Source organism: Callospermophilus lateralis, unplaced genomic scaffold (genome assembly GCF_048772815.1).
Source record: "Callospermophilus lateralis isolate mCalLat2 unplaced genomic scaffold, mCalLat2.hap1 Scaffold_63, whole genome shotgun sequence".
Classification (NCBI taxonomy): Eukaryota; Metazoa; Chordata; class Mammalia; order Rodentia; family Sciuridae; genus Callospermophilus; species Callospermophilus lateralis.
Genome location: NW_027514713.1, coordinates 16,406,611 through 16,434,574, shown reverse-complemented (window position 1 = coordinate 16,434,574; position 27,964 = coordinate 16,406,611). Strand labels below are relative to the sequence as shown.

Genomic DNA, 27,964 nt, shown 5'->3' with positions numbered 1-27,964 from the left:
ATCTTGGGAGGACAGAATAGGAAAACTCAAGCTTCCGAGACAACAGACCTGAGTTTTGGTCCTGGCTCTGAAGCTCAGTTTCCTCACCTGACACATGAGCATTGGTCAAACAGATATTCTAAGTGCCTACTGTGCCCCAGCCCTAGCTCTAGGTGCTGTGAATAAGCAGTAAGCAAAACAGGTGAGGCACGTGCCTCAGGGAGCTTGCCTACTAGTGGAGGAGACAGGCAAGAAGCAAACAATCACATAACTACTGGGTGAGGGTGACTATGGGTTGTTTGCTTACAGCTTGACTTCTTTCCAAACATGTTGGAGACACTAATGACATCTGGGGGCATATGATGATTTATTAAGATAATATATGCAAAATGTTCTTCCCAGTGCATGCATTTATTCATTCTTCAGGAGCCTTTAAGAGTTCTGGGTCCTCCCCTGTCGAAGCTGGGATATGATGGGAACAGGGTCCAGTTCCAGCCTAGAAGCATTACCAAATGCCAGGGCCCTCTGATCTTTGTTGTCAGCTCCCCTAATACCCAGCACTGGAGGAAAGGCTGGAGCATGAACAGACCAAGTAGCAGAAAGAGACAGGACTCACAACTGGAGGCCCTGGGTGCCAGTGCCCTCTGCCACCAACCAGACAACAGAGGCTTCTCCAGCCTGAGGCTCTTCACCCACTTCAGGGTGACCACCAATCCAGGGGCAGGGTAGTCCAGAGCATTGTCACCATGCCAGGTGACAATTCTGGCATTGTCTTTACCTCCTGAAGATCAGAACTCACAAGCTTCTTATGGTTCCCCCCACTCCAGACCACCCAGTCCTGAGTGCAGCAAGAACCCAGTTGGTGGATGTGGAGGAGCGAGAGCCAGAAGCCATGGACGTGAAGGAGAGGAAGCCTTACCGCTCACTGACCCGGCACCGCGATGCAGAGCGCCGCTACACCAGCTCTTCTGCGGACAGTGAGGAGGGCAAAGCCCCGCAGAAATCCTACAGCTCCAGTGAGACCCTGAAGGCCTATGACCAGGACGCCCGCCTTGCCTACAGTGGCCGCGTCAAGGACATGGTGCCGCAGGAGGCTGAGGAGTTCTGCCGCACAGGTGAGGGTGGGCCAGGCGCAGGTGGGTGCACAGGTGTGCCAAGAGGGAGCTTGGACAGGTCAAACCCAGTCCCTGTCCTGTAGTTCATTCTTAGCTTATTTAAATTCTTACTCAGTCCCTGGCATAGTAATGTGGCTAGGAGCTGGGCTTCTGTATCAGACCCTTCTCTAAGCTTTAGGTGTTAGGTAGTGATCGATGGAATGAACTGTTGCCCTACTGCAAGGAATTATTGTGAGGACTCGGTGGGATGACACTTTTTAGTGATAAGCATGGTAACACTTAGTAAGTACAGAAAACTTGGTGATTTGGAGGATCTCCTGATACCTGACTCCTTCTCCTTCACTTTCTACATGCAGTAATCACCAGCCTGTTCATCCTATCCCAGAACACCTTTCAAATCCATCTGTCTTCTCCATTCCCTCTACCACTTCCCATTTCTGGTGATTATCATCTGTCTTGAAGGATTAACCAAAACCATCCCCTTTGCTCAGAGGAGATGGTTTTGGTTAATCCTTCAAGACAGAAAGGCTTCCCTTGGGCCTTTCTCAGCACTACACTAGAGTGAGCCAGGGATGACGTGGAGGCTGAGCTCCTAACCTGGCATTGGAGGGCCCTCTCTGCTCAGTTTCTGTCTTCTTAGACTTTCTGTCCCCTGCCTCTCCACAGCCACCACTTATGGTCCCACCCTGCTCAACCATTCCCAGGCTGCAGTGGTAGTTATTTCCCACTCTGGTGCCTTGGGCAGTCCTGTTTTTCTGCTTGCAGAGCCTCAAGCCCTCTCTGAGGCCTGGTACGTGACAACCATTCCCTCACAGTTCATGCTACCCACCCTGATTCTACCCTATCCTTCTCCCCTCCAAAGACAGGGTCAGTTAAGCACTATTCTGTGTAATTTACATATGTTTTCACAATATCATTTGATTCTTTCAACAACCCCTGAATCATTTGCCCAAGATCACAGAGGTAAGATGACAGAGGTCATACACACACAGAGCCACTTATGACTTTCTCATTTCTATTCCCTCCCTCAGGCCTAAATCCACATCAAAGCTGCCTTGCTAGTAAGGCCATCTCTCAGCCTTGAAAAAGCTCTTAGCTCTTCCCTTATGGCTTAAAGCTCATGCTTTGGCATCAGATGGATCTAGATTCAAATTCTGACTTTGCCATTGTTCTGACCCTTAGCTTCTTCACCTGTGCCACGGGATAATAGTACCTAATAGCCAGGTGGTTGTGAGGATTGGTGAGGATCATACATAATGCACTTGATACCAGAGCCTGGTGTGAACAGATGCTTCATAAATGCTGACTGCTATTAAATTGCCATCTCTGGGTCTCAGTGAGAGGAAGAGATAAAATATCTCAAAGTCAGCTGTGTCCTGCTTGAGAAAGCTCAGTGAGCCCTTAGCTTAGATGCACCTCTCATCTGTAAGGATCAGCCTGTACATTCTCATCTCATGCACAGGCATGTGCAGAGTGGTTCACTAATTACCATCCTGGATCCTCAAAACTCCTTTGAAGGTAGAGGGTCATAGATTATCACCCATTTTAAAGACAAAAACACTGAAGCCCAGGTGATCTCCATCACAAGACTGCACAGCTAGATGTTGGGTTGGTGTGGGATGTCAACCCATGTCCTGCTCCTCAAGCAAAGATGCTAAAATGTCACAAAGCAAAACAGAGCACGAGGACTTCTCATATGTGACTTCTCATATGTCATGAAATAAACCTTCAAATTCACAAATGAGAGGAGACCGTGTATTCAACAGGATTCCTGAGCTTTTAGACTTGACTCTTACCTTGCTTTTCCTCTAGTCCCAAGATGTTTCAGCTCACTGGTATTAATGCCAATTCTGGCTGCTTAAAAGGGTTTGCAGGGTAAGCCATATGGAAATCAACGCAACCCAGGCTGTTTATGGCAAATAAATTTGATTTTTCACTTAACAGAGAAGTCATTTTTTGTAACATGTGAATGGCCTCTCTTGAGAAGACCAGCCCAGCAGAGTACAGACATAGGGTGAGGGCAGGACAGAAGTGGGGTGTATGGATCAAAGGATAGCTAGGGGAGTGCGATATGCAGAGAGGGTGGGAAGCTGACTGAGGGATATAGGCTCCAATTTGGAGTTTTCATTTTCTTCGAAGGAGAGAAAAATAGGAGGGCAGATTGTAGTATGCTGCCCAGGGGTGATATTCAAAATGTGTAACATCTGGTTGGCCCAGACCCCCGCCAATCAGAATGTCTGCTCGGCCACTGAGCACAGCCCAGGAGCCCCTGCTGTGCAGGGCCTGCTAATGTTAACCATTTATTTAGTAACTGATCATAGGGATATTGAGAGGAGGGGTTATAGGGAAGGATCTGGAATAGCTAGAGCAGAGGCTCTGAGGCACCAGGTATGTAAAAAGGCATTGGGGGCTTGGGCAGCAGTTACAGAATTTACCCACCATTATGGAAGCATTCATGACTTTGTTCAAATCAAGGCTATCAGCTTGAAGCACCTGGGGGACAGGCCCAGCATGCACCTCCCACTACCACAGCTTACCCAAGAGCTCTTTCACAGCAGTATACCAGTTCTCTCCTCCCACCTCCATTCTCCCCTTATCCACATTCAAAAGTACTGTCAGGGAGTGCTTGTTTATGTGTTTATTTAGCCAACTTTTCCTGAGCTCCTCCTCTGCAGCAGGCATGATAGGTATTAGACACAGATGACAAGGGGCACAGGCTTAGAAGGCCTCTGCTGGTCCCCCCCCCCACCTTTCTGGCAGTGACTTCCACTTGCCTTTGCAGGCTTACTATGTTCAGTCCTCCCTGGTTGCAGGATGCGACCTTTAATGCTTGGGCGTCTGCCTCTGCTGTCTTCCAGCTCTGCTCCTTGCATTCACCCTCATCCTCAGACCTCTCCCCTGAGCTCCCCACCCAACTGTCTTACTTCCTGTATCCCAGAGCCCCCATATTCTCCCCCACCTTGGCCTTCACCCCTCAACCACGTATCTGCTTGCCTCTCCCCACTTGACTGAGCTCTTTCATTTCAGGGGCCATACCCTACTCACTGTTGCATTTCAGTAAAGGCCAGCTTTGAGTTGGTGCCATCTGATATAAGTCGGTGTCTCCAGATCATCACTTTAATTGGCATATGGCCCTTCAAGTCATTATATACTCCCTCTTTTTTACTCACAAAATACTTCTGGGCATAGTAGACTGTGAAGTAACATTCAAGAGCAATGAAGGTGGCTGTGTTTCCCATGAAGGCAGCATCCCTTTTGTCACTCAGGTCCTAACACCTGGGTAAATAACCCTCATCCACATCTTCTCCAGTCTCAGTTTCAGGCACTTTCAGGCCTTTTTGGACCCTCAAGGGACCCATCTCTGCTGATTCCCCATTGCAACCCCACCTGGTGAGGTAGAAGCAGGGGTAGCCTGTTTCCTTATTCAAGGCAACTTTCCTTGGACAGGCAGGACCTTCTCCACTCTAGTACTCTGGGCTCTCCCTACCAGCCAGAAAGGAACTTCTGTTTCCAAGGAGACTACTAAAGTCTCATTGCATAGGCTTTTATCCTGTTCTGGACTTGCTGACAAGTCCCACCTGGAAGGGGCAGACTGAAGCTCTCAATGCAATTTAATGTTCATGTATTGAGTCCCTTCTGAACACTGGACTTTGTTCTAGACACAAGAATTTAGGAGTAAGCATATTGCCTGCCATTGTTGAGGCCCTCTCCAGCAGAAGTGGCAGACAGCTCTGTCTTAAAAGCTCCGCCATGCCACAGACTGGGCAAGAACTCTGACAGGGGCTGGGTGGAAGAAGCAGGGCAGTCGGCACAGGTGTGGTATTGAGGAAAACTTCACAGAGGAGGTGCCATTTGAATTGGGCTTTAGTTACAGAGACTTTGGCCGGGTGGAGAAGGGGCAGAAGAAGCCCTATAGGCACAGGAAATTCCTCAAACCAAGGCCTGGGCAGAGAATGCCATGGTGAGCTCAGACAAGGGGCTGCAGGTGGGAGGACTATCCTCCATGCACTAACCAAGATCACCTGTGTTTTCTCACAGGCACCAATTTCACCCTGCGAGAGCTGGGACTGGGGGAAGTGACACCCCCTCATGGGACCCTCTACCGAACAGACATCGGCCTCCCCCAATGTGGTTACTCCATGGGGGCCAGTTCTGATGCTGACATGGAAGCCGACACTGTGCTGTCCCCTGAACACCCTGTGCAGCTTTGGGGCCGGAGCACCCGGTCAGGGCGCAGCTCCTGCCTGTCCAGCCGAGCCAACTCTAACCTCACACTCACCGACACAGAGCATGAGAACACAGGAACCGGTGAGTGGCTTGCTTGGCCTGTGTCGGGTGTTTGGGTTGCTGGCTAAGGCTGTAATTACAATATTGATTTTCTGTTCCATCACTTGGGACTCTGGTGAAGTTGGTGAAATTGCTTTGCTCTCAGTGGTCAAAAGTCAGAGCCTCTTCCACAGACACTGAAATATCCATTCATCAGTAACATGTCAGAGGTTGGGTTGCTGCCCTTTCCATCTGGATTAGGGAGGAACCCAAGAGGTTGGGTTATTGTTTACAAGGTGCCTACATGTGAGCAGCCAAGGGACATCAGATAGTGAGAACCCATCCCCCAAGGCTTTTCCTATATTCCATCAACAGTGCCTAGACTGAATCCTGCTCACATTATCTCTGAATCCTGAGCATCTCCAGTATCTTATGTTGATCAAAGAATGGTTTACAAACAAAAACTGGCATTTGGGGCTAACTTGAATCTTGAGGTTTAGGGAAATGTTGGTCAAAGGCTACAGAGTTTCAGTTAGAAATAAGTTTATATGATCTCTGGCACGTGGTGACTACAGTCATTCAGGCTGAGTATCCCTTATCTGAAGGGCTCAGGGACATAAAATTGGAGTTTTTAAGATTTGGGAGTATTTGCATAGACTTTGCAGGTGGAGCATTTCTAATCAAAAAATCTGAAATTGGAAATGTTTCAAAAATCTGGCATTATGCTCAAAAGTTGGATTTCAAAGCATTTTAGATTTTTAGATTAGGGATCTTCAATCTATAATAACATATGCTTTAAAACTGCTATCATCCCAGCAACTCCAAAGACTTAGGCAGAAGAATCTCAAATTTGAGGCCAGGCTGAGCAACTTAACAAGACCCTGTCTCAAAGTAAAAAAAAAAAAAAAATTAAAAGGGCTTGTGGGTGTAGTTCAGTGGTAGAGTGTCCTTGGGTCTAATCCCTGTACCAAAAAAAAAGTAAAAGTAAAAATTTGAGATTTTGCCCCAGCTTCTTTGTGACCCCATGAAGTGCTGCCTCCTGAATCCTTATTCCACTTTCATCTCTGAAGCTCCTTTTCTCAAAGCCCTGAAATGCTATGAGAGAAAAATAGGACAGCTAGTTACCCACCTCCTCCTTATGGTGGAAAGAAAGGAGTCAGTTTCAGAATTCTTCGTCTTCCTCTTGGGCCCTTGCTGGCACATCTCCAAGGGGCTCTGGTCCACTCTAGTCCTGCATGGAGCCTAGCACTCAGGGAATCTCCCCTTCTGCTGCATATTTTTTATTGATTTTTTTTAAATGCACAACAGCAGAATGCATTACAATTCTTATTACACATATAGAGCACAATTTTTCATATCTTTGTGTATAAAGTATATTTATGCCAATTTATGCCTTTATACATGTACTTTTTTTCCCTCATATTATGCTCCTCCAGCCCCTGGGCAGTTTTGCCTGGCCGGGTCAGCACTGAGGCAAGTCCTGTTGTTGGGGTCTGGCTGTGAAATCTGAGGAGAGTGGAAGAGCCCAGAGACAGCCCCACTGGCTGAGGAGGGTTTTGTTTCTGGGAAGTCCACAGAGAGGGTCTGCAGGTGCTTCCACACCAGAACCCCCAGAGCGGGAGCAGTCTGCATTAGAGCAGCAAGAGCCAGCCAGAGGCCATTTCACCCTACAGGCTCCCAGCTGCAAATGCAGGAGCCTAGGAATTGCTAGGTCAGGGTAAGCCCTGGGTCATAGATGATGGCCTAGACCAGTTAGTCTGAAAAAGAGTCTCTACCTGAGCTGTGTGATACCAAATCCAGATTAGGATCTGGCAAGTGACAGGTCAGGGTCAGATAGAAACTTCATCCTCTTAAAGAGCTAGATGCAGCAGAGTTCCAAATGTCCATTCAACCACCCATGCCTGAGAACTCAGATATTTCTCAGGTGGCCTATGTGCTTCTGGGACAAGAGAGAGGCAGATCATGGATATCACCTTGGCAATGCCTCTTTCCCTGGCCCCCAACCAACCCTGTGGAGTGCCAGTGACCTTAGTCCCTGAGGAGCTTCTCCACTACAGCAGGGAACCACCCACACCCTTTCGCTACCTTCCCACCAAGGCCTGGACTGAGCCAGTGGCCCTGCCTCTGCCCACCCCACTGTGCACTGAACCAGAGCACCAAATTGAAGGACAGAACAAGGCCTGTACAGAGAAAATGGGTCCTATATAGGGGACAGGAAGTCTCAGTTCAATGACTGGCCTGAGATGTGGCACTGGGTGAGTTCCATCCTTTCTCTGGACCTCAGTTTTCTAATATGTAGAATGGTTAAATGAAATAAATATTTTCTTTTTTCTTGGTACTGGGAATTGAATTCCTGCCTCAACCTCCTGAGCCACTGGGATGACAGGCATGTGCCACCATGCCCAGCTTAAATCAGTAACTTCTGTGTTCTGAAAATATTGATAGTTTTTAGGTTGGGAGGGAGAAATATTCCATAGTCAAGCAATGAGGAACCACTTGGTTAAACCAGTAGGTCTATTCCAGGACTTCTCAGAGCCTTTAAGATGGTAGTATGCCAATTAGTGGATAAATTAACAGAGGGATATATGCAGCATTCCCCAGATTGTTGACCTCAGAATCTTTATTCTCAGAGCATCTGATGGGATCAGTGTTTTAATAGATAGCTTTTGGTAGCAATTGAACCAAGTGATCTGCAAGCCCTTCTAGATCTAGGATTCTGATTTAAGTACTTAAATACTTAAATATATGTGTACAAGATGAAGAAACAGTAACATTGGTTATTATTCCATTACTATTAGCATTAGCATTAATAGTTGTGGCTGATGATCAGAACCCAAGCACGGCACTAAACACATTAGCTGTATGGTCTCATTTGCTCCACCTACAACACTCTGAAGTCGATTTTATTATTCCCATTGCACAGAAAAAGGAAACTACATCCCAAAGAGCCTAAGAAATCTCATCGGTCACATAGCTAGCAAGATGGGAATGGATTCAGGCCTGTGTGACTCTAAAACTTTGACTCCTTTAGCCCTAGTTATTCTAGTGAATTCTCTCAGTGGCAAAATACTCAAGTTGTCTGTTCTTTTGAAGGCTTCCTGCCATGATGACAAATGATCATTTCCCATAAAGTCATGACAGAGTGAGGCACGCACCGCCCACATTATTGTATATTCCCTCAGAGCTGAATTACAGCTGAATTAAGCCTCTGTTGGGTGATAATGACATATCCAATGAGCCTGAAGAGTTTCAGCCTTTGATAGTGGAGACAAGGAGATGGCTGCCTGCTCTCCAGGACACTTTGCTCTCCAATTGTCCTTTTCCACCCTGGCTACAGAACTCTAAGCTCAACAACACTAGAGGATGAATGGGCAGGCAAAGGAAGAGGAGTAGAATCTAACAAAGGGCTCCTGGCCCTGCTTCTGTCTCAGGCCTGGACCTCTCAGACCCACACACTCCCATGGTGCCCATGTGCTCTCCACTTGCCTCAATTGGGAAGTGACATTAGGGCTTTATTACAGTCAGATCTAAATAATGACAGCAGTCATAAAAGTGGCTCATCTTTATTCACTGGTCAGGTTCACCATGTTCTTGTTCCGCTGAGGAGGCAGAGGCACAGAGAGACGAAGGTGTGCGCAGTATGCATGCCTTGTTGAGATAGAGCCAGGCCCTATCAGGACAGTTTCAGTTCTTGCAGAACTCTCCATCCTTTCCCACCACCCTTCCTCTCTTCTTTCTCCACCCATTCTCTCCTTCTCTCCATCCGACTTGGGTCTCACCATCAGAACAGGGCCCAATTCTGCTTGAACATGTTAGGCAACACCTCACAGGGTGGCCACTGCTCAGGAATCAAGGGAAGCCACAATCTCTGTGGAGGGCCTTCAGCCGCACGTGTTCAGTTGCCTTTCATCCTCTTGATAATGCAGATAATTCCCCTTTTGCTACAAGGGGAAACAGGTTGAAAACGTCAACTGAAATGACGACCAGCAAGTTAGCGTGTTGGCAAAGCTTGGATTTGAGCTCCAATCTCTCCGATCCTGTATTCTGAGTCCTTTACTTGTCTCAATTTGAATCAATGAGAGGTTTTTGACTCTCAACTGAGGCCACCAAAGATGTGCAACCAAGTCCTCAGAGATCCTTGATATATAAATGTGAAATGCAAAGCATGTCCCAGCAACCTCCAGCCACAGTAGCATCGACTCTGCCTCCACACCCGGCCTTGCATTAGTCAATCCTAACTGTCAACAGTATTGACAGCGGCACAGGCTTTTGCTGAGGTCACAATGATACAGCCTACAACCACCATCGATAATAACTTTTATGGGGTCCATTAAAACCAATTTCTGCCCCTGAAGGTTAATGTCAGCAGCTTTTATGTCACTACTTAATATCTAAAATAAATACAAAATTGACTGGGTAATGTAAACACAAATCTTCCTCCTCAGGGCCATCAGGCAGAGCTAGTCCTCAGGCCCCTCCTGCCCTGTGGAACTGCAGGCTAGGGGCAGTGAGGAGGAGCCACATGTCAGGCACACAGTCAGCATTCAACCAATGTTTTTTAGAAGGCACAGGCTGTAGTTCAAAGTTTATTCCCAGCCACAGGGTCAGGATGACAGTGTTTCTTTTGTGGATTCATTCTGTAATTTGTTTCATAATTGTGCTGAGCTCCTCTGGCATGCCAGGCATGATTTTGAATATAGAAACCAGCTGAAAAGGGGAATGGCTGGAAGTACAACCACCTGTGACTCTTTTCTTTTTTTTTTTTTAATTAATTTTTATTGGGGCTGGGGATGTGGCTCAAGTGGTAGCGCGCTCCCCTGGCATGCGTGCGGCCCAGGTTCAATCCTCAGCACCACATACAGACAAAGATGTTGTGTCCACCAAATACTAAAAAATAAATATTAAAATTCTCTCTCTCTCTCCCTCTTTCCTCACTCTCTCTCACTCTTTAAAAAAAATTTATTGTTGGTTGTTCAAAACATTACATAGTTCTTGATATATCATATTTCACACTTTGATTCAAGTGGGATATGAACTGCCATTTTTACCCTGTATACAGGTTGCAGAATCACATCAGTTGCACATCCATTGATTTACATATTGCCATACTAGTGTCTGTTGTATTCTGCTGCCTTTCCTATCCTCTACTATCCCCCCTTCCCCCCTCCGCTCCCCTTTTCTCTCTCTACCCGCTCTACTGTAATTCATTTCTCCCCCTTATATTTTTCCCCCTTTCCCCTCACTTCCTCTTGTATGTAATTTTGTATACCCCTGAGGGTCTCCTTCCATTTCCGTGCAATTTCCCTTCTCTCTCCCTTTCCCTCCCACCTCTCATCCCTGTTTAATGTTAATCTTCTTCTCATGCTCTTCGTCCCTACTCTGTTCTTAGTTACTCTCCTTATATCAAAGAAGACATTTGGCATTTGTTTTTAAGGGATTGGCTAGCTTCACTTAGCATAATCTGCTCTAATGCCATCCATTTCCCTGTAAATTCTATGATTTTGTAATTTTTTAATGCAGAGTAATACTCCATTGTGTATAAATGCCACATTTTTTTTTATCCATTCGTCTATTGAAGGGCATCTAGGTTGGTTCCACAGTCTAGAACTAACATCATCAAAATGGTGATATTACCAAAAGTTCTCTATAGGTTTAATGCAATGCCAATCAAAATCCCAATGGCATTTCTTGTAGAAATAGAGAAAGCAATCATGAAATTCATATGGAAAAATAAAAGACCCAGAATAGCAAAAACAATGCTAAGCAGGAAGTGTGAATCAGGCGGTATAGCTATACCAGACTTCAAACTATACTACAGAGCAATAGTAACAAAAACAGCATGGTATTGGTACCAAAACAGGCGGGTGGACCAATGGTACAGAATAGAGGACACAGAAACCAATCCACAAAATTACAACTATCTTATATTTGATAAAGGGGCTAAAAGCATGCAATGGAGGAAGGATAGCATCTTCAACAAATGGTGCTGGGAAAACTGGAAATCCATATGCAACAAAATGAAACTGAATCCCTTTCTCTCGCCATGCACAAAAGTTAACTCAAAGTGGATCAAGGAACTTGATATCAAATCAGAGACATGGCGTCTGATAGAAGAAAAAGTTGGCTATGATCTACATACTGTGGGGTCGGGCTCCAAATTCCTCAATAGGACACCCATAGCACAAGAGTTAATAACTAGAATCAACAAATGGGACTTACTCAAACTAAAAAGTTTTTTTCTCAGCAAAAGAAACAATAAGAGAGGTAAATAGGGAGCCTACATCCTGGGAACAAATCTTTACTCCTCACACTTCAGACAGAGCCCTAATATCCAGAATATACAAAGAACTAAAAAAATTAGACAATAAGATAACAAATAACCCAATCAACAAATGGGCCAATGACCTGAACAGACACTTCTCAGAGGAGGACCTACAATCAATCAACAAGTACATGAAAAAATGCTCACCATCTCTAGCAGTCAGAGAAATGCAAATCAAAACCACCCTAAGATACCATCTCACTCCAGTAAGATTGGCAGCCATTATGAAGTCAAACAACAAGTGCTGGAGAGGATGTGGGGAAAAGGGTTCACTTGTACATTGCTGGTGGGACTGCAAATTGGTGCGGCCAATTTGGAAAGCAGTATGGAGATTTCTTGGAAAGCTCGGAATGGAACCACCATTTGACCCAGCTATTCCCCTACTCGGTCTATTCCCTAAAGACCTAAAAAGAGCACACTATAGGGACACTGCTACATCCATGTTCATAGCAGCACAATTCACAATAGCAAGACTGTGACTCTTTTCTATGATCAAGGTGTCACAGATTGGAAGGAACACCAGTGTACAGTCCAGTGACCTCAAATCCTGGTTGTGCCAGGTTCTAGCAACGAGACCTTGAGCAAATCACTTAACCTCTCTGAGCCTCAGTTTCCTCATTTACAAAAACAATATTCTAGTGGTTACCAGGGGCTGGAAGGAAGAGTAATTAGGAGTGATTATTTAGTGGGCACAGAGTTCCAGTTTGAAGAGAATGAGAAAGTTCTGGAGATAAATAGTGTCAGTGATTGCACAACAGTGTAAATACACGAATGCTACTGAATTATGCACTTAAAAGTGGCTAAGCTTTGTCCATATTTTATCACAATAATTAAAAAATACAAAGCTGCATGCTGTCTTCCTTCCTTGAGGTGTTGCTTTGAGCCTATTCAACGCTGGCAGAGCGTCTGGTCTGTGTCGATCCTTAATTCCTGCTAGCTATTAATGTTAATTGTTTAAAGAGCTGTGGGATGACAGTACAGGAGCCATTTATTTTGCCCTGAGGGCGCAAAGGCTCATTCCTTCACTCCATTCCTGTTATGCACGTGGGTCTGAAGGCTTGGTGGGTCTCAATGAGCATAAGGGGTCCCAAGAGGAATTCCCAGGAGAGGCCACTGCATGAGCCAAGGTTTGGAGGCATGAAGAGGCATTGTGAGTCTGTGGAATAGTGAAAATGTGCTCCTCTCTGCATTAATCCCAGAAGCAAACTGAGATACTTACTTAGAAAAGAAACAGTGAGAGAGAATCACAGTTAACCCCCCAAATTATCAAGCAGCCTGGTGTCAAAAGGGAAATTATTAGTTAACCTAATTAGGAAGCCAAATTGCATATTCAGAGTCATAGATTAGGTAAGCATCTCCAAAGCACAAGGAGAAAGGAGCTCATTACCTATTTCACTCCATTTATCCTCTGCCCTCCCTGGCCCGGTACCCATGAGACTTGATTTTTAAAAAAATATGTAATAAAATCTATCACTAAGATCCAAAATGATCAGAGTACTGCAGCAACCCTACCCATTGTCAAGGGAACACCATATTCTAGAGCAGGAAGCTTGGCCACATCAGCTGTCCTAGGGGTTGAAGCCCCACATTTGACTACTGTTCTGGTTTGGGAGCCAGACAACAGCCCAGGAATTCATACCTTTTCTTCATTTTATAGCCAAGGATGCTGAAATTCAGAGATGGTGGGTAGTTGGGTGACTTGTTGAAGGGGGTACAACTAGTAAATAGTAGAGCTGAGATTTGAGCCCAGATCAGTCCCACTCTGGTACCCATTTTGTACTACTTTGTAGAGACCAATTTTTATTATTTCAATGGATAAAATATACAAGGTCTAGGAAATATATTGAAAATATCTAGGAATATTCTGGCTGTATCCGGAACATAAATTTATTTGTCAGTGTAAGAAATTTCTGGAAAAGAAACTGAATTCACAGTCTGTCAGAGCTGATAAGGACCTTGAATTCTAACAAGCGACTCTCAAACTGTGACATGTTAGGAAAAAGACATTTAAAGTCAGGATCATAGAGGCCTAAAAGTCCAACCATGAGATGTCTAGGTTTCAGAGAGGAAGTGCTGGTCCATATATTTTGAGGGATTGGAAGGACTTTATAGTAAAGAGAGGGAAGAAAGGGTCTTCTGTGTGGATGAACAGAAGAGGTGGCTTGTGAGGCTGGAACTTAAGCATGTGAAATGGGGACCGTGGAGGCAGGATGTGCTAGGAGGTAAGGTTGGCACATCAGGTGCCTTGTCTATGGTTACATAATTGTTCTTGAGCACTTGCTAGGAGCCAGGTACTGTTTGAAATCTTGTGGTTCCAGCAATGATCAAAACTGTCCACTCTTGTGGGAATTGGATTCTAGAGGGGAGACTGATGATAAACAAATTTTAAAAACAAATTTTAAAAACTAAATTATATAGGGTGTCTCAAGATGATAAGTGTTATGGAAAGGGAAGAGTGAGTTCCAGCCTAGGGGCATTTGCAAATTTAAATATGGTGGTCAGAGAAAGCTTCATGGAGAAGGTGATGTTTGAGCAAAATCTCGCAGTAGGTGAGGGAGTGAGTCGGGAGGATACCTGGAAGAACAGCAAAGCTGGTGTAGGAAAGGGCGGGTACAAGGGCCTCAGGCAGAGCATGTGTGGCTTGTTTGGACAGCAGCCAGGAGGCCAGTGTGGCTGGAGTAGTGGAAAAGGCCTTTTGATGACTTGGGGTTTGAATGTGGGCAGGCCATTATAGGTGACACCAAAAGAGGGTTCTGAGGAGGGACAAGGCCTGATTAATGCTGAACAGGATCATTCTGGATGCTGTGTTGAGAGTAGACTATAATGGGAAAATGTCAGAGGCTACTGCAGTAACCTAGAAAAGAGGCAATGGGGGTTTAGGCACAGACGAGCCATGGAGGCAGCAAGGGTGGCATCTGTACCAGAGCTTCTCTTCCCTGCTCCACCCCAGGATCTTGCTAGCACTAAGGATGACCTCTAGACTCTTAAATTCTATGACCAAAATGAGCTCCTAGGTACTTTCAGGGGAGGGGGCTCACATCCAATCCTTCTCCTAGCCTCACAGTTACTTTAACACAGTTGCAGGGTCCTATAGCTGCTGCCTCTCCTATGCTCTCTCTCAAGTTCAAGGCTTTGATCATGAATTGCATTCCCAGCCATTCCTTATACCACACTCTTTCCTGCTCTTATCATCTTGGTTTCTGACCTTGTGGCTTACTCCCATCCACCCCTAGCCTTTCCTTCTCTTCCACAATGAGACTCACGGTACTGTCTTGTTTTGGTGTCATCTTGACTTCCCTTTAGCTATAATTGCAGCCCTTCCTTCTACTTGGTTGCCTCAGACTGCCTTAGTGAAGTTTAACCTTGTTCTGCCTCTCCAAAACACCTCAGCGGGAATTGCCTGTGATCCGGGAGCCAGTACCTGACAGGCATGGACATTGCCCTTCTTAGAAGTTTCTTCTCAAAGGACTTTAAGAAGTTCTGGCCCAGATCAATGCCCGCCACATCCACTGCATACTGGCGAGTTCTGTAAGCAATACTGTTCCAACTGCAGCCTGCTTCTGAACTGAGAGAGGAGGATAAGAAAGATAGGGCAATCCAAAGCCATGCTAAATTAAGATAGATTGCATTCTCAAAACTCCGTTAAGACCCGCTGAGTGTGCAGAGAGGTGCAGCAAAAAAGAATTTTGCTTTTAATTTGAGCCAACATGACTTTCAATTCCAGTGGAAGCAACGATGTGCACAATGACAAAATTCTTACCGAAAGACATTTGAGAGGCATTTTTTCCCCATCAGTAAGCTCAGCTTTGTTCCAGAGAGAGTCTATTTCAACTTTAGCTAACTCAGTATCATTTGGGGGAAGAAAGAGAATAACCAAGGGTGGGAGAAGAGCTTCCTGCCCACAGGAGCTAATTCCAGTGCAGTTATGTGGCATCCAGAGATGAATCTCCTTTCAACTGTAGGCTGCCACCAATCTGAGTATGTCCCTGAACCAGTCACTTTTCTCTGAGAATTAGTCACCCCATCAACAAAATAGGGTCATTGGGATTTCAAGGAGTGAGGCAATTTGGAAGGAGAATGGACTTGGGGTTTACACTCAATCCCAGCTCAGTCACATAGCAACTGGATGATTTTTGTAAAGATTACTGAATCTCACTATTCAGTGTTCTCATCTGCAATATAGGAATAAATGCCAATCCTGTGTAATAGGAATGAGAATGACAGGTGATTATATACATGAAAGAACCCTGACAGTGTTTTTCAAACTGTAGGTTATAACCAATCATGAAATAAATTTTGTGACTCGGCATCATTGTTTAAAATAATAAATAAAAATAATCATAATAAAGATAATAGAAGCAGAATACAGGACTTTGTACATGGTATTGTTTGGTGGAATTTTTATTTCAGTTACACTTTGCATGCATTATAAGTACCAGATCTTCATGTAAAATGAATTTGTTATGAGAGATTTCATTTTTAAAAAGATTAAAAGATGGTACATACCTAACATGTAGTTGAATTTCACAAATGTTAACTCCCTTTCTTTAGTGACCTCTCAAATTTTTCATGATTAATGCTGTGATAGTTTTGACCCCAAACTGTCAGCCTTCTATTTCTAGAGCCCCTTGTGGAGAATGAGTATATTATCCGAGCAGGGCCTTATGGTTCCATCAAAAGAAGATGGATTCTGGGATCAGATAGACTGGCCCAAGGCCCCAGGAATAGCATAATGATTCTGCTAGAATGCCTGGTTTGTCAAGCCTGGCCATCTCTCCCCTGCCCCCTCCCAGCTCTCTTCTTTACAAATGACCATGGGTGATTAATAAACCCTAGGGTAGCTGTGGGCTGAGGTCAGCAACTAAAGCATGCCCAAGTAGGAAAAGCTGGCTTGGGGGAGGAGGGGGGTCCCAGGGCTGGATGAGTCAAAGCCGGACTCACTTGGCACAAAGGCAATGAGGGCAGGTACGTGTGAGCACCACGTGAAGCTAGCATGCCAAATGAAATTTGGCTCCTGCCAAGTCCTGGATGAATCCTTCCCACAATTTTAATGTCACACTAATCAACCCAGGAAGAAGAACCACCACATGGAAATGACTTTTTCTTTAGCTTTAGGATGAAGCATGTGGGGCAAAGTGTTAAGAGCAGCTCTGGAGGTCTGTGGGTCTGACACTTGAAGATGGCATGAGGAGAGTGGCAGTGATTACCCATGGGATCCCTGAAGCAGGTTCAGTGCAAACCCACAAAGAGCTCTTTAAGGAAGAGCTCATAGACAAGACCAGATCCTCCCCAGACTTTCCAAACCCATAAGCCCAGCTTCCTTTGATGAGGGGAAGCAGTCCTAGAGAATAAGAGAAGCATTTGATTAGCAGTCAGAGGATTGGGGTCTGATTCCTGGCAGGATGGACCATATGGGAAATTACAAAGTTTTACTATGACTAAAACTTGAAGAGATGGGGCCAGAGAGGAAGACTGGGTCCCATCATGGCAGAAGATGGCTCTGAAATGCTAGCTGGAGTTCAGCCTTTCCTCTGAAAGTGATAAGAAATCCTGGAAACATTTTAAGCAGGGAAACAAATACCTTCCCTGCTTCAGGGGAGGATTGACATCTCAGGGGATCTTGCTCTTGAGAAGAGAAGACTTGCCATTAGCCTTGAGTTGTAAGCAGTTCAACAGAATAAAGCTGCAGATCTGGCTAGAGCCTATATTCAGAATGCATTTGCCCTGGACCATTAACTATATTTTATTAACTATAAACTTGATGATCTCAGATCCTGCCTCTGCTAAATTTGGACTTCAGAGATCCTTTAAAGAGTATCCCACTAATTGCCAGAGTTAGTTTATAAAGAGTTTGCTTGTATATACAATTTCTCTCCTCTTGATAAACTTGCCCTGGTCTGGGTTTCCTAGAAAACAGAGCTTGAGGCAATGTAAGTGCTGATGCCTAATTTGGGAGGTACTATCTCAGAGCAGGGAGGGGAGGGGAAGACGAGGAACTAGGCAAGGTGGTGTGTTCTTACAACAAACAGCCTGCAAAGAGACTTACCTGGTCTCTAAGCAGGTGCACCCTCTCCAGAGGTTCCTAGGCAGGCTGTACAAAAAAAAAAAAAAAAAAAAAAAAAAAAAACTATGTCTCCAGAATAGTCTCTAGGAGGAAAGCAAGACAAGCAGCTGATGGGCCCTGAGCATAACTCAGTGGGTCCAAGAGGGATCAGCTGACTGCAGTGGCAGGTGGATGGATCAGTTGGCTGATGGCCCAGCAAATGGAGGCCGCAAGAGAATCTGAAAAGGTGAATAAATTGTGATTCATATCCCATTAATGGCATCTTTTTTTCTTCCCTCCTTCTTTTGCCAATCCTCTTGCCCCTTTCTCTATTTCCTCTTACTCACTCTACTTGTCAATAAGTATAATGATGTTATTCATTATACATTTGTAATATGCCAAACAGTTTGCATGCATTGTTTCATTTAATTACCATTATCAGCCTGTTAAACAGGATTTGTGATTCCCATTTTATAGATGATGCAATTGAGGTCTCAAAAGCTTAACTTGCCAATTAGGAAGTCACAGAGCTGATACCCACCCAAGACTGTCTAAATCCAAAGTTCTTACCACTGGACATACTGCCAAATGCAGGCAAAAATGCAATTTGAATGATTGTCAATGTTTTAGCAGGTTCAAAAGATGATGATATGCCAGATCAGACCCTCTAAGAAAACAGTGGCTGACAGGCTTTGCCATACTGCCTGGGTTCAAACCCCAGTTCTTTCACTTGTGTGTTACCTTGTGTTACACAAGGCAAGTCTCATAATCTCACCAGGTGCTCCATTTCCTTATCTATAGAATGAGGGCAATTCTGGTATCCACCTCACAGGATAATTGTAAAGATTAAATTAGTTAACAGAATTAAAGCTCTTAGAATAGTCCCTGGTACATAGGAAGTGCTGCTTAAGTGTATGCTGGTGTTATTAATTGCACAGCACTTCACGATTCACAGGGTGTTTTCACATTTTGTTTAACATTTGCGACAACCTTTGAGGGAGCCATCAGTCTCATCATTGTTTAGAAGGGCTTTTAGATCACACAGCTGGGGCATGGCAGAGATGGGACTGAACCCCCCTTTCTCTCTGCCTCCACACCCATGCATCGTTGCTCATCATGCCAACTGGCAGCCGGTCAGTTTGGCTCTTACCACCAGAGATGATTCCCAGTATCAGGGCCAAGTGTGTGAAGGCTCCAACAAGCCTGATTTTTCCCCAGGCCAGTTTCTCCCAGTCTGCTCTGTGAGAAAGAGCCTTCTTCTGGAAGAAATACTTCCCTTCAAATAAATAGCCAAACCTTTTATGTTCCAAACATTGAAAAGGAATTTTCTCTCCACCCCCACTCCATGGCCTGGCTCCTAAATGAGTTTGTTGCCCTTAGTTTTGTAGTACCTTAACTACAAAATAAATTGCTTTCCCAAGTGCACCTCCAAGAAGGAAATAAGTGTATGGAACAAACGAGGTTCAAAGCGTGGTACAAACAAAGGGAAATTGTTTGCAGTTCCAGCTGCTGTAAAGATGGAAGAGGGAGGAGAGAAGAGCCATCTTGGGCATGAAGTGAGCTGTGGAAATGCAGAAGTAGGCTCTTGAAGCAGGAACCAAATGGGCAAAGGCAGAAGGTAGACAGCAATTAGGAGCAAGTCACCTCCAGGCATCCCTCACCTGGCAGCAACAGGAGAGAAACTGCTTACGCTTATGCCTTCTTTCTAGCTGCATCCACCGCCTTCCATCACTTACTACCTCAGCACAAGAGGTAGGAGGGCTGAAAGATAGATTTTATTTGAAGAAAATATTATGTCACTTTTTCCCCTGATGGATTTAAAAAGGTCTTTAAAAGCCTGCCCCAGCAGCCTGGTCCTTATTATTCACAATTATGGAGAGCATAATAGCTCACAATACACTTTAATACCTGACATTTCATAAATTACTCCATCATCTCCTCCCTCCAGGGCACCTGAGTCCAGCCCTGACTCTCCACCCTGACTGTGGACCTTAGAACTTGGAGTCTATGTCAGGGCAGGCCCAAGGTTCAGTGGGTTCCAGAGGACTCAGCATACCATAGAACTCACAACCAAAATTTATCCCAGCAAAGGGGAAAAGAACATGAAGCAAAGCTTGAAAGAAGCCAGACACAAGCTTCTCAGAGTCCCCTCTTCACAGAGTCATACAGGAGGTGCATGATTCCTATAGAGTTATGAAGACACCTGCCCAGGGCTGTCTGCCAGGGAAGCTCAAGGGAAACCAGGGGCCAAAGTTTTCATCAGGACACATCACATAGATACTCTATGTATTCCAAGTTCCAGACTCTTGGACAGAAAGCTGGTGTTTAACATGAATTTGTTCTTTGTAGTCTGAGCATCATAAGTCATTCTGATCATTTAAGAAATAGGGAAGTCGTTTAATAGCCAACTTCCCAGACACCAATTTGCAAGTGGACCTCTCTAAGGTCATGGTCTTAAGCCTATTATGTGAATTCTTTTGCATGCTGTTCTTGGATGTCCTCCTTATTTGGCTAGAAAATGGCCCAAGCAGCCCACCCAATGTGTACTTCTCATGACAATTTCGTAGTCCTTTGTTTACTCATTGTCCTTCATGCACTTCCTCTTAGAGAGTGATTGTCAACTACTTCTCTGAGAAATTGCCTGCTAGTGCTGGCAACTACAGTGAAGAGAAATTGCAATGATGCATCTTAGGTGGAAAAGTAAACTGCGTTCAAGTGAAATTCATGAAAGGACAGTGCTCCTAGGTCAATAGTGGCGTGGATGAATTTGGGACTATAGGGAGGGATGAGGCAAGGCATGGTGAGTGATGCTGTGCTGCTATATTCAGCAGCATGAGCCAGGCAGAGGCTGTGGAGGGCGGGTGTTGTCTGTGCCTTAGAACTCACAGTGAGAAGTCGACAGCAGGTGCCTTGCTAAGCAGCCACCCTGCAAAGTAAAGTGTCAGTGTTGGAAACTACCCTGGGTAGCCAGCAGCCAGAGAACCACGGAAGAACTGGAACAAGACCACAGAAGGAGGAAGTCCAAAGAATGGCCTCTCACCACTACTAGTCCCAGAACACAGTTAGGAGTTTCATGGCAAGAGTTAGCTTGGAGGTTGTGGGGACAAGATGACTGCTTGACAGACAAAATGGGCTATAGAGAGAGCTATTCCTAGCTGTCAGATGTGAGGAAAGTCTCAGGCATCTTTCTACCCTAAATCAGTCACCCTGCTAGGCCAAGGTAACACCAAAGTCCTTATGAATGTTGTCCTTCCAATGACCTCCAGAAACCCACCTCTATGTAGATAAACAAAGATGGGTTTACTGGACTCTTTGCCACAAGGAAGAACGATCACCACAAAGAGCCATTGGGTGTCTCAGCAAAGGGTATTAGGGCAGACAGCATTTGACCTTGTGTTTGGTGATTTGGGGTGGTCTCAAGGAAACGGACTGGATACTGTCAGATTACAGGGACCATTCTAGGCCTGGGTATCATAATGACTCTTATGTAGAAATCAGGAAGAATGATGTGAGATTAAAGTAGTAACTAGAAGATAGGTAGCCATCACTCATATTTGTCAGCATGGGGGCAGGGGTGGGGGGTTGGTCATTTTGTCATTTGAACAATGGTCTTGGTTCTGTCTGAGTTGAGAGATGACTCCAAAAACATGACTCCAAAATGGCCTTGTCTGTGACCATATACATCACAACTCTGTGTGATGTATATGGTCACAGAGTTGTCTGGAATTTTATATGACATTGTTCATTCAACAGGAGAATGCCACAGCCAGTCCCAGGGTGCCATGCCAGCTTCTGGCTGTCACAGACTGATTTTCCCTTCCTTATCCTGAACAGACAAAGGATAGGACAATAGTAGTAGGTATGACAGCCTGCTTCAAAGGCCTTCAGTGACCCAAGCCCATGATAACTGCCAGTGTCCAGAGAATAATAATGAAAATGACTCATTTAATAATAACTATGGTTATAATAATAAATTAAGTACTATTAATTAATCATTTGAGGGGCTGGGGCTGGGGCTCAGTGGTAGCGCACTTGCCTGGTATGTGTGAAGCACTAGGTTTGATTCTCAGCACCACGTATAAATAAATAAAAAGATAAAGATCTACCGACAATTAAAAAATGTTTTTAAAAAATCATTTGATAATATGTACTCAGTAAATAATTGTTATGGGTCAGGTACACACACACACACAATCTCATTTCATCCTCTCTCAATATCCCTGTGAGATTGTTATTTTCTTTTTTTTGGCTCATAAGGAAGGAAATAGGGACTCGGACAAGGTAAGCACTTCCTCTAAAGCAACATATCTAAGAAGTTGTAGAGGTTCAGTTTAAACACAGATATCTGCCTGACTCTAAAACCTATGCTTCCCACTGGCCCAGCCTTTCTTGATATAGAGGTGCTTATGGGCATTGGAAGAGATGGCTTGCTGAGCAGTATCAGTCCAAGGAGCATGACAGCTCTGTGACAGATCTGAAGTGTGCTCATAGACAGGGAGTTTCCAGGACCACAAAACATCCTCTCCCGCAGAAGCCCAGGCCCAGGCAGAGCATGGTGATTCCTAGTAGCTGCTGTCATAGCTCCAGCCAAGTGAGCTGTTCCTGGCATCCCCAGAGAGCAAGGGTGGGCTTGATTGAGTTTCTATTCCTGCACAGCTGGCCAATTAATATGAAAAAGAGCTGCCCATTATTTATTAACTTTGTGTTCTACCAAAACGATGTCTTAATGAAACTCAGTATCTAGAGCTCAAAAGCTGGGGTAAAACCTTTTAAGTAGAAGTGATGGTTAACCTTACCATTTCCTTCAGGGGTTCAGCATGATTTCATTGGGAGGGGAATTCAAAGACCTTTTAAAGTGTATCCCTTAGTCAGAAGCATTCATTTTCTTTCAGTGATCTCTTTGTAATTAATCTTAGAACTTTTTCACAGATCTATGCTGATCTGGGCAAGACCATGTTTTATTTATCTAGTTCAGGGACTGCACATGAGAGTCCATAAATATGCAGATTAGAATGGGTTCTCAGTTCTGATGAATAATCATACCCATATTTCAGAATGCTAGACAAAGTTTCAGAAAGAAGACAAGAAACTAGTATTTATTGGTTGCTGTATTTCCTTTCCTGGGGGTGACTTAAAACAATAGATATCTATCCTTATAGTTCTGGAGGGGAGAAGTCTGAAATCCCAGGGTGTGTTCTCTGAAATCAGTAGAGGAATCTTTCCCTGCCTCTTCCTGGCCCTGGGATTCTGGCTATCCCCGGCATTCCTCGGCTTGCAGCTGTGTCACTGAACTCTCTTCTTTGTTTCATGGTGTTCTGCCTGCGTGTCACTGTTCACTCGGCTGTCTTCCTATGAGGCCATTAGTCAAACTGGATTGGGGTCCACCCCACTCCAGTATGACTTTGTCTTAACCAAGTTCATCTGCAATAAGTCCATTTCCAAATGAGATCACGTTCTGAGGTATTGGGGGTTAAGTCTTCCACATAATTTTTTGAAGGGAAAACTATCCATCCTGTAATAAATGCCCACTAGCTGCTAGACACTATGAACTCCTATCATTTAGAAGCCAGACTCTTGAGTTTGTAGCTTTTCAGTGCCCCATGAGCTATAACAGGAGAAAACATTTTGGTCTGAATGATGTGCAGGTCACCTCTTCATGCCAGACTCCAGGACTCCTGAGACTGGGGCCCTTCCCTGCTCCCTCTGTGACTCACATCATCTAACAGCCAAGCAAGCCAGCTCAGAGCACCTAATCCCGGGCCCCTTCTGAGTGAGTCAGCCCTTCCCTGGAGACATGATCCTACAGAGAAGATTCCTGCCTGAGACTACGTGGGTGACCCTGTGGCCTGGCCGCCAACAGCAGGGTGGTGAATGTATGAATGTGTTTACATGGCTATGTGCTGACCTAAGATGTGTCAGCGTGGGAATGCGTGCCTGTATGCGATTGCCAGTTAAATATAGGTCCACTCAACAGTGTGTGAGTGTGTGACATCATTGTCATTATGCTGGTATAGGAACAAGAGTGTGACCATGCATAGGAACAAGCGTATATAAATTTGAATGTACATGAGGGTATTTGGGTGTGTTTGCACATGAGTGAAGGAGCAGGTGGGAATTTCTGCAAAATACTTGTTGTATTTTAGATTCTACCAACAAGCAAAGGTAAAGTCTTTCCTCCTATTAAGATGGAGAAGAAGGGTTGGAGGGGGCTTTTCCTTTTTTTTAAGTTAAAAAATAAAAAAGGCATCATCCAATTAGTGTTTGTTAATTAGGAACAGGTCCCAGGGAAGCTGCTGCTATGGCAGCACCAATAAATCACTCATTAACTGTCCATGGCTGCCTGCCACCAAGTCCACAACTCTGCAGCTTGAGCTCAAGCTGGAGCCAGGCAGGGCCCTCCCCTGCAGACCTATCCTGGGGACACACCAGATTGGAAAGAAAGGCCTGAGCCTCCATTCTCTGATTCATGAGAGAATAAATCCAAGTCCCTCTGCATCAAGCCCTCCCTGGTCCAGCGCCTTCTTGACCCCATTGGCAACATTTCTCACTGCTTGCTTGGTCTCGATGCCTTGATTTGGTTCCAGCTCTGGCATGTTCCTCAAAGTGCCCTGATGGTGGCCTCCTTCAAAACATTTCTGTGACTGCTTCAACCTGGGCCTCCCACAGTGAGGAGCATGCTGAGGGTCTCATGAACCTTGATCTGTTTCAGCCAAATTTCACACCAAAGTCATAGACCCCTCAATGTTTTAAAGTATGGATTCTAACTAAAACCACCGTAGACTTGAGGAGTGGAGAAGGAAGTAATCGGTGCAGATTTAATAGATAGAGGGTTTCTCTTTGGGATAGGGAATTTTCTAGAACATTAATTCTAAATGTCACTGAATTATGCACTTGAAGATGGTTATAATGGTCCAGGGTGGTGGGATATGAACCTGAGTCTTCTACAAGCCATCCTGTTTCAGCAGCGAGGGCTTACTCCTGCTTCCAAGTCCTGCTCTCATAGACTAACTAAAGCATAGCACAGCTAGAGATTGAAGAAACAAGTGGATGGCAAAACAAACATGACTGAGGACAGAGCCTCTGCCTCCTTGGTCGAGGACCCTACCATCTCTCCATACAGTCCTGCTGCCTCCCAGGTGCCTGCTCACAGCACTCTCCACACAGCCCCCACAGTGACCCTTCCAGCCCCATTAGCAACATGCTCTCTGCTAGAAAATAGACAGGTTTTTTAAAAAAATATTTTACTTAGTTGTATATGGACTCAATACCTTTGTTTTATTTATTTATTCTTATCTGGTGCTGAGGATTGAACCCTATGCCTCACACGTGCTAGGCATGTGCTCTACCACTGAGCCCCAGCCCCAACCCCAATAGACAGTTTTACTAGTCCCTGAACCTTCTTGCTCAAAAGTAGCTTAAGGAATCTCTGGCTTGAAAATGGTGTTCTTTCTTTCTTTTCTTTCTTTCTTTTTTCTTATTTTTTTATTTTATTTTTTTATTTTTTTGCCAGTACTGGGAATTAAATCCAGTAGCACTTTCCCATGAGCTACATCCCCAACCATTTTTAAGACTGAGTCTCACTGGAGTTTGGCTTTGAACTTGTGATCTTCCTGCCTCAGCCTCCTGTGTGACAAGACTGACATTCATTCTCTCTCTCTCTCTCTCTCTCTCTCTCTCTCTCTCTCTCTCTCTCTCTCTTTTTGCATACTAGGGATTGAACCCAGGGCTTGGTGCATGCTGAGTAAGTTCTCTGCCACTAAGCTATATTGCCAGCCCAGTAACAGTATTCTTTATTTTGTTTGTTTGCTTTTCAAAATATGTAGAATCAACCCCAAACTCATAGGCTCTGCTTTATGGCTTAATAGAAATGTGCTGAAAGAGTTCAGGATAGTTACTGAGTGTTTTCTCCACATGTATAAAGATATTTGGTCTCATGAGGGCATTGTATAATCTGGGTGGAGGTGCTATGAGAATTAGAAGTCTCTGGTTCAGGAAGCTCAGTACTCCATTACTGGGGCTAAGTCCAGACATAACCTTGGAAGTAGGATTGTGACTGGTCGAAAACTGGCAAAACATGTCACCAGTGCCCTTCCTCCAAACACGAAGGTATACCCCAGGGCCTGCATTCAGTTTTGGTTGTCATCAGTATAGACATACTTCAGAGAGAGGAATCAAAAGGTTAATCCTGCCTTTGGGTCTTTTTTTTTTAAATATTAATTGTAGATAGAATCAATACCTTTATTTTATTTACTTATTTTTATCTGATGCTGAGGATTGAACCCAGTGCCTCACAAATGGAGACAAGAATAACACTGTGGGGACAGGAGGGAAACAGTGGTTATTACAGGCTCTTTTCTTTTGGCTCCAGGTAGCTATCGTGTTTTGTTTTCTAGGCGTTGTCCATTCCCCCATTCCCACATTCATTCATCCATCAGACGTTTATGAAGAGCCTGATATTTCCAGGCCCTGTTTTAGTGATTATAGATAAGATATAGGAATAAGGAATGAGATTTCTTATAGGCAGTATATGTTAGTGGCTAAAATGACAATAAATGTATATGTTGCAGTTACAAATAACCCTAACGTCTAAGTGGTTTCACAGAGCTTATTTTTATGTTATTCCAACATATTTTGCTCCACATAGTCTCTTAAGGACTCTGCATAGTAGGGACTCTACCATCTTCTCTCTATACTACCTGCAGCGAATGGCCTTCTAAGCTGCTTCTTATAGCCCTAAGTCTGACTTACTCATAGGGCCACAACTAACTGCAAAGGAACAGGAAAATGAGTTCCTCCCATGTGCCCAGAAACAGCAAAGAAGTAGCTATGGTGAGCACCTGAAGTTTCCACACAACCTGGATGAAAATGGCTAGGCAGTCAAACCACTGAACACCTTCCCCAGAGGTGTTCCCAGCTAGTAGAAGGGACAAGTGCATAGACTCCATAGCTGAGCAAATTTAAAAGTGACTTGGAAAAAAGGAAGAAGAGTTGTGTTGTGAGATATGAGAGGAGGGAGGCATCACTGGAATCTTTTACGGTAAAGGATTCTGTCAGGCTAGCCAGGAACTGTCACAGCATGTTCATGTGCACATGGGCTATGACTGCTGGAGCCCCATGGGGTGGCATGTGTGACAAGAGGTGAGGCTACATAAGCAGAGCCTTGGGCACTGTCTATAGGAATTTGAGCCTTATTCTGCAGAGCACAGGACATCATTGAAAGCTTTCTAAAAAGGAACCTGATCCACAGGTTCACCCTGAGTTCCACCCTATGGATACAAGTTAGAGATGAGCAGTAACCTCCAGAATCAGAATAGTGATCATGCAGATTTGAGAGGAGCTTAGATGGAGGAACCAAAATAATAACAATAATAATAATAACAACAAAAACCAAATATAGGTAGACAGGGGAGAAGAAAATGGACACAGGCTCATGACCCTGTTTTTTATCAGTCTCAGATTATTTAGGCTGCTCTAACAAAATACCTTAGACTGAGTAAATTATAAAGAACAGAAATGTATGGCTCACGGTTCTGAAGACTAGGAAGTCCAAAATCAAGCACCAGCAGATTCATTGTCTGGTGAGGGCCCACTTTCTGGTTCACAGATGGGGCCTTCTCTCTGTGTCCTCACATGGCAGAAAGAGTGAACTAGTTCCCTTGAGCCTCTTTAGTAAGAGCACTAATCCCATTCATAGGCAGAGCCTCGTGACCTAATCACCTCCTGAAGGCCTCACCACACGAGGGATAAGGTTTCAACATGTGAATTTTGAGGGAATACAAATCGACCAGTTGCCAGGGCAGCTACGTGGATGCAGCAAGGAAATGCGAGAGCATGATTTGGAGAAAGATAATAAGTGGAGTGTTAGACGTCATTGAGCCTGAAGTACCTGTGGACACTTGAAATCAGAGTGTCCATGGAGCACTTGGATATTAGGGTCTGATGCTTAGGAGAGTCTCCCTACCTTTCCCAAGTATCTAAGAAATTAGAGGTGTAGGGGTTACCTCTAGGGAAAACAGTGCTTTCCTCCAGGCATCTCAAATTGCACATCTTTTGGTACCAGAATTGCTTTTTAAATTGCATAGCAATCTGGGTGCTTTCAAAATGGAGTCGTTTCCTGCTTATCACCTTCCTAAAACCTAGCCCCTTAGGAAGTCACAGATCTCTGGGCTTCCCCATCCTCTAGAGCAGGAGTAAGCAGTCGCTGTCATTGTGCAGACCCCTGAGTCCCCAGAGGAGCTG

General features: G+C 44.7%; 1 pseudogene; it reads left to right on the top strand.

Moving 5' to 3' along the window:
* Window positions 1-871: 871 nt before the first annotated feature.
* The window catches only part of LOC143637778 (teneurin-4-like), a 373,204-nt pseudogene continuing 346,111 nt past the window's right edge, over window positions 872-27,964 (top strand).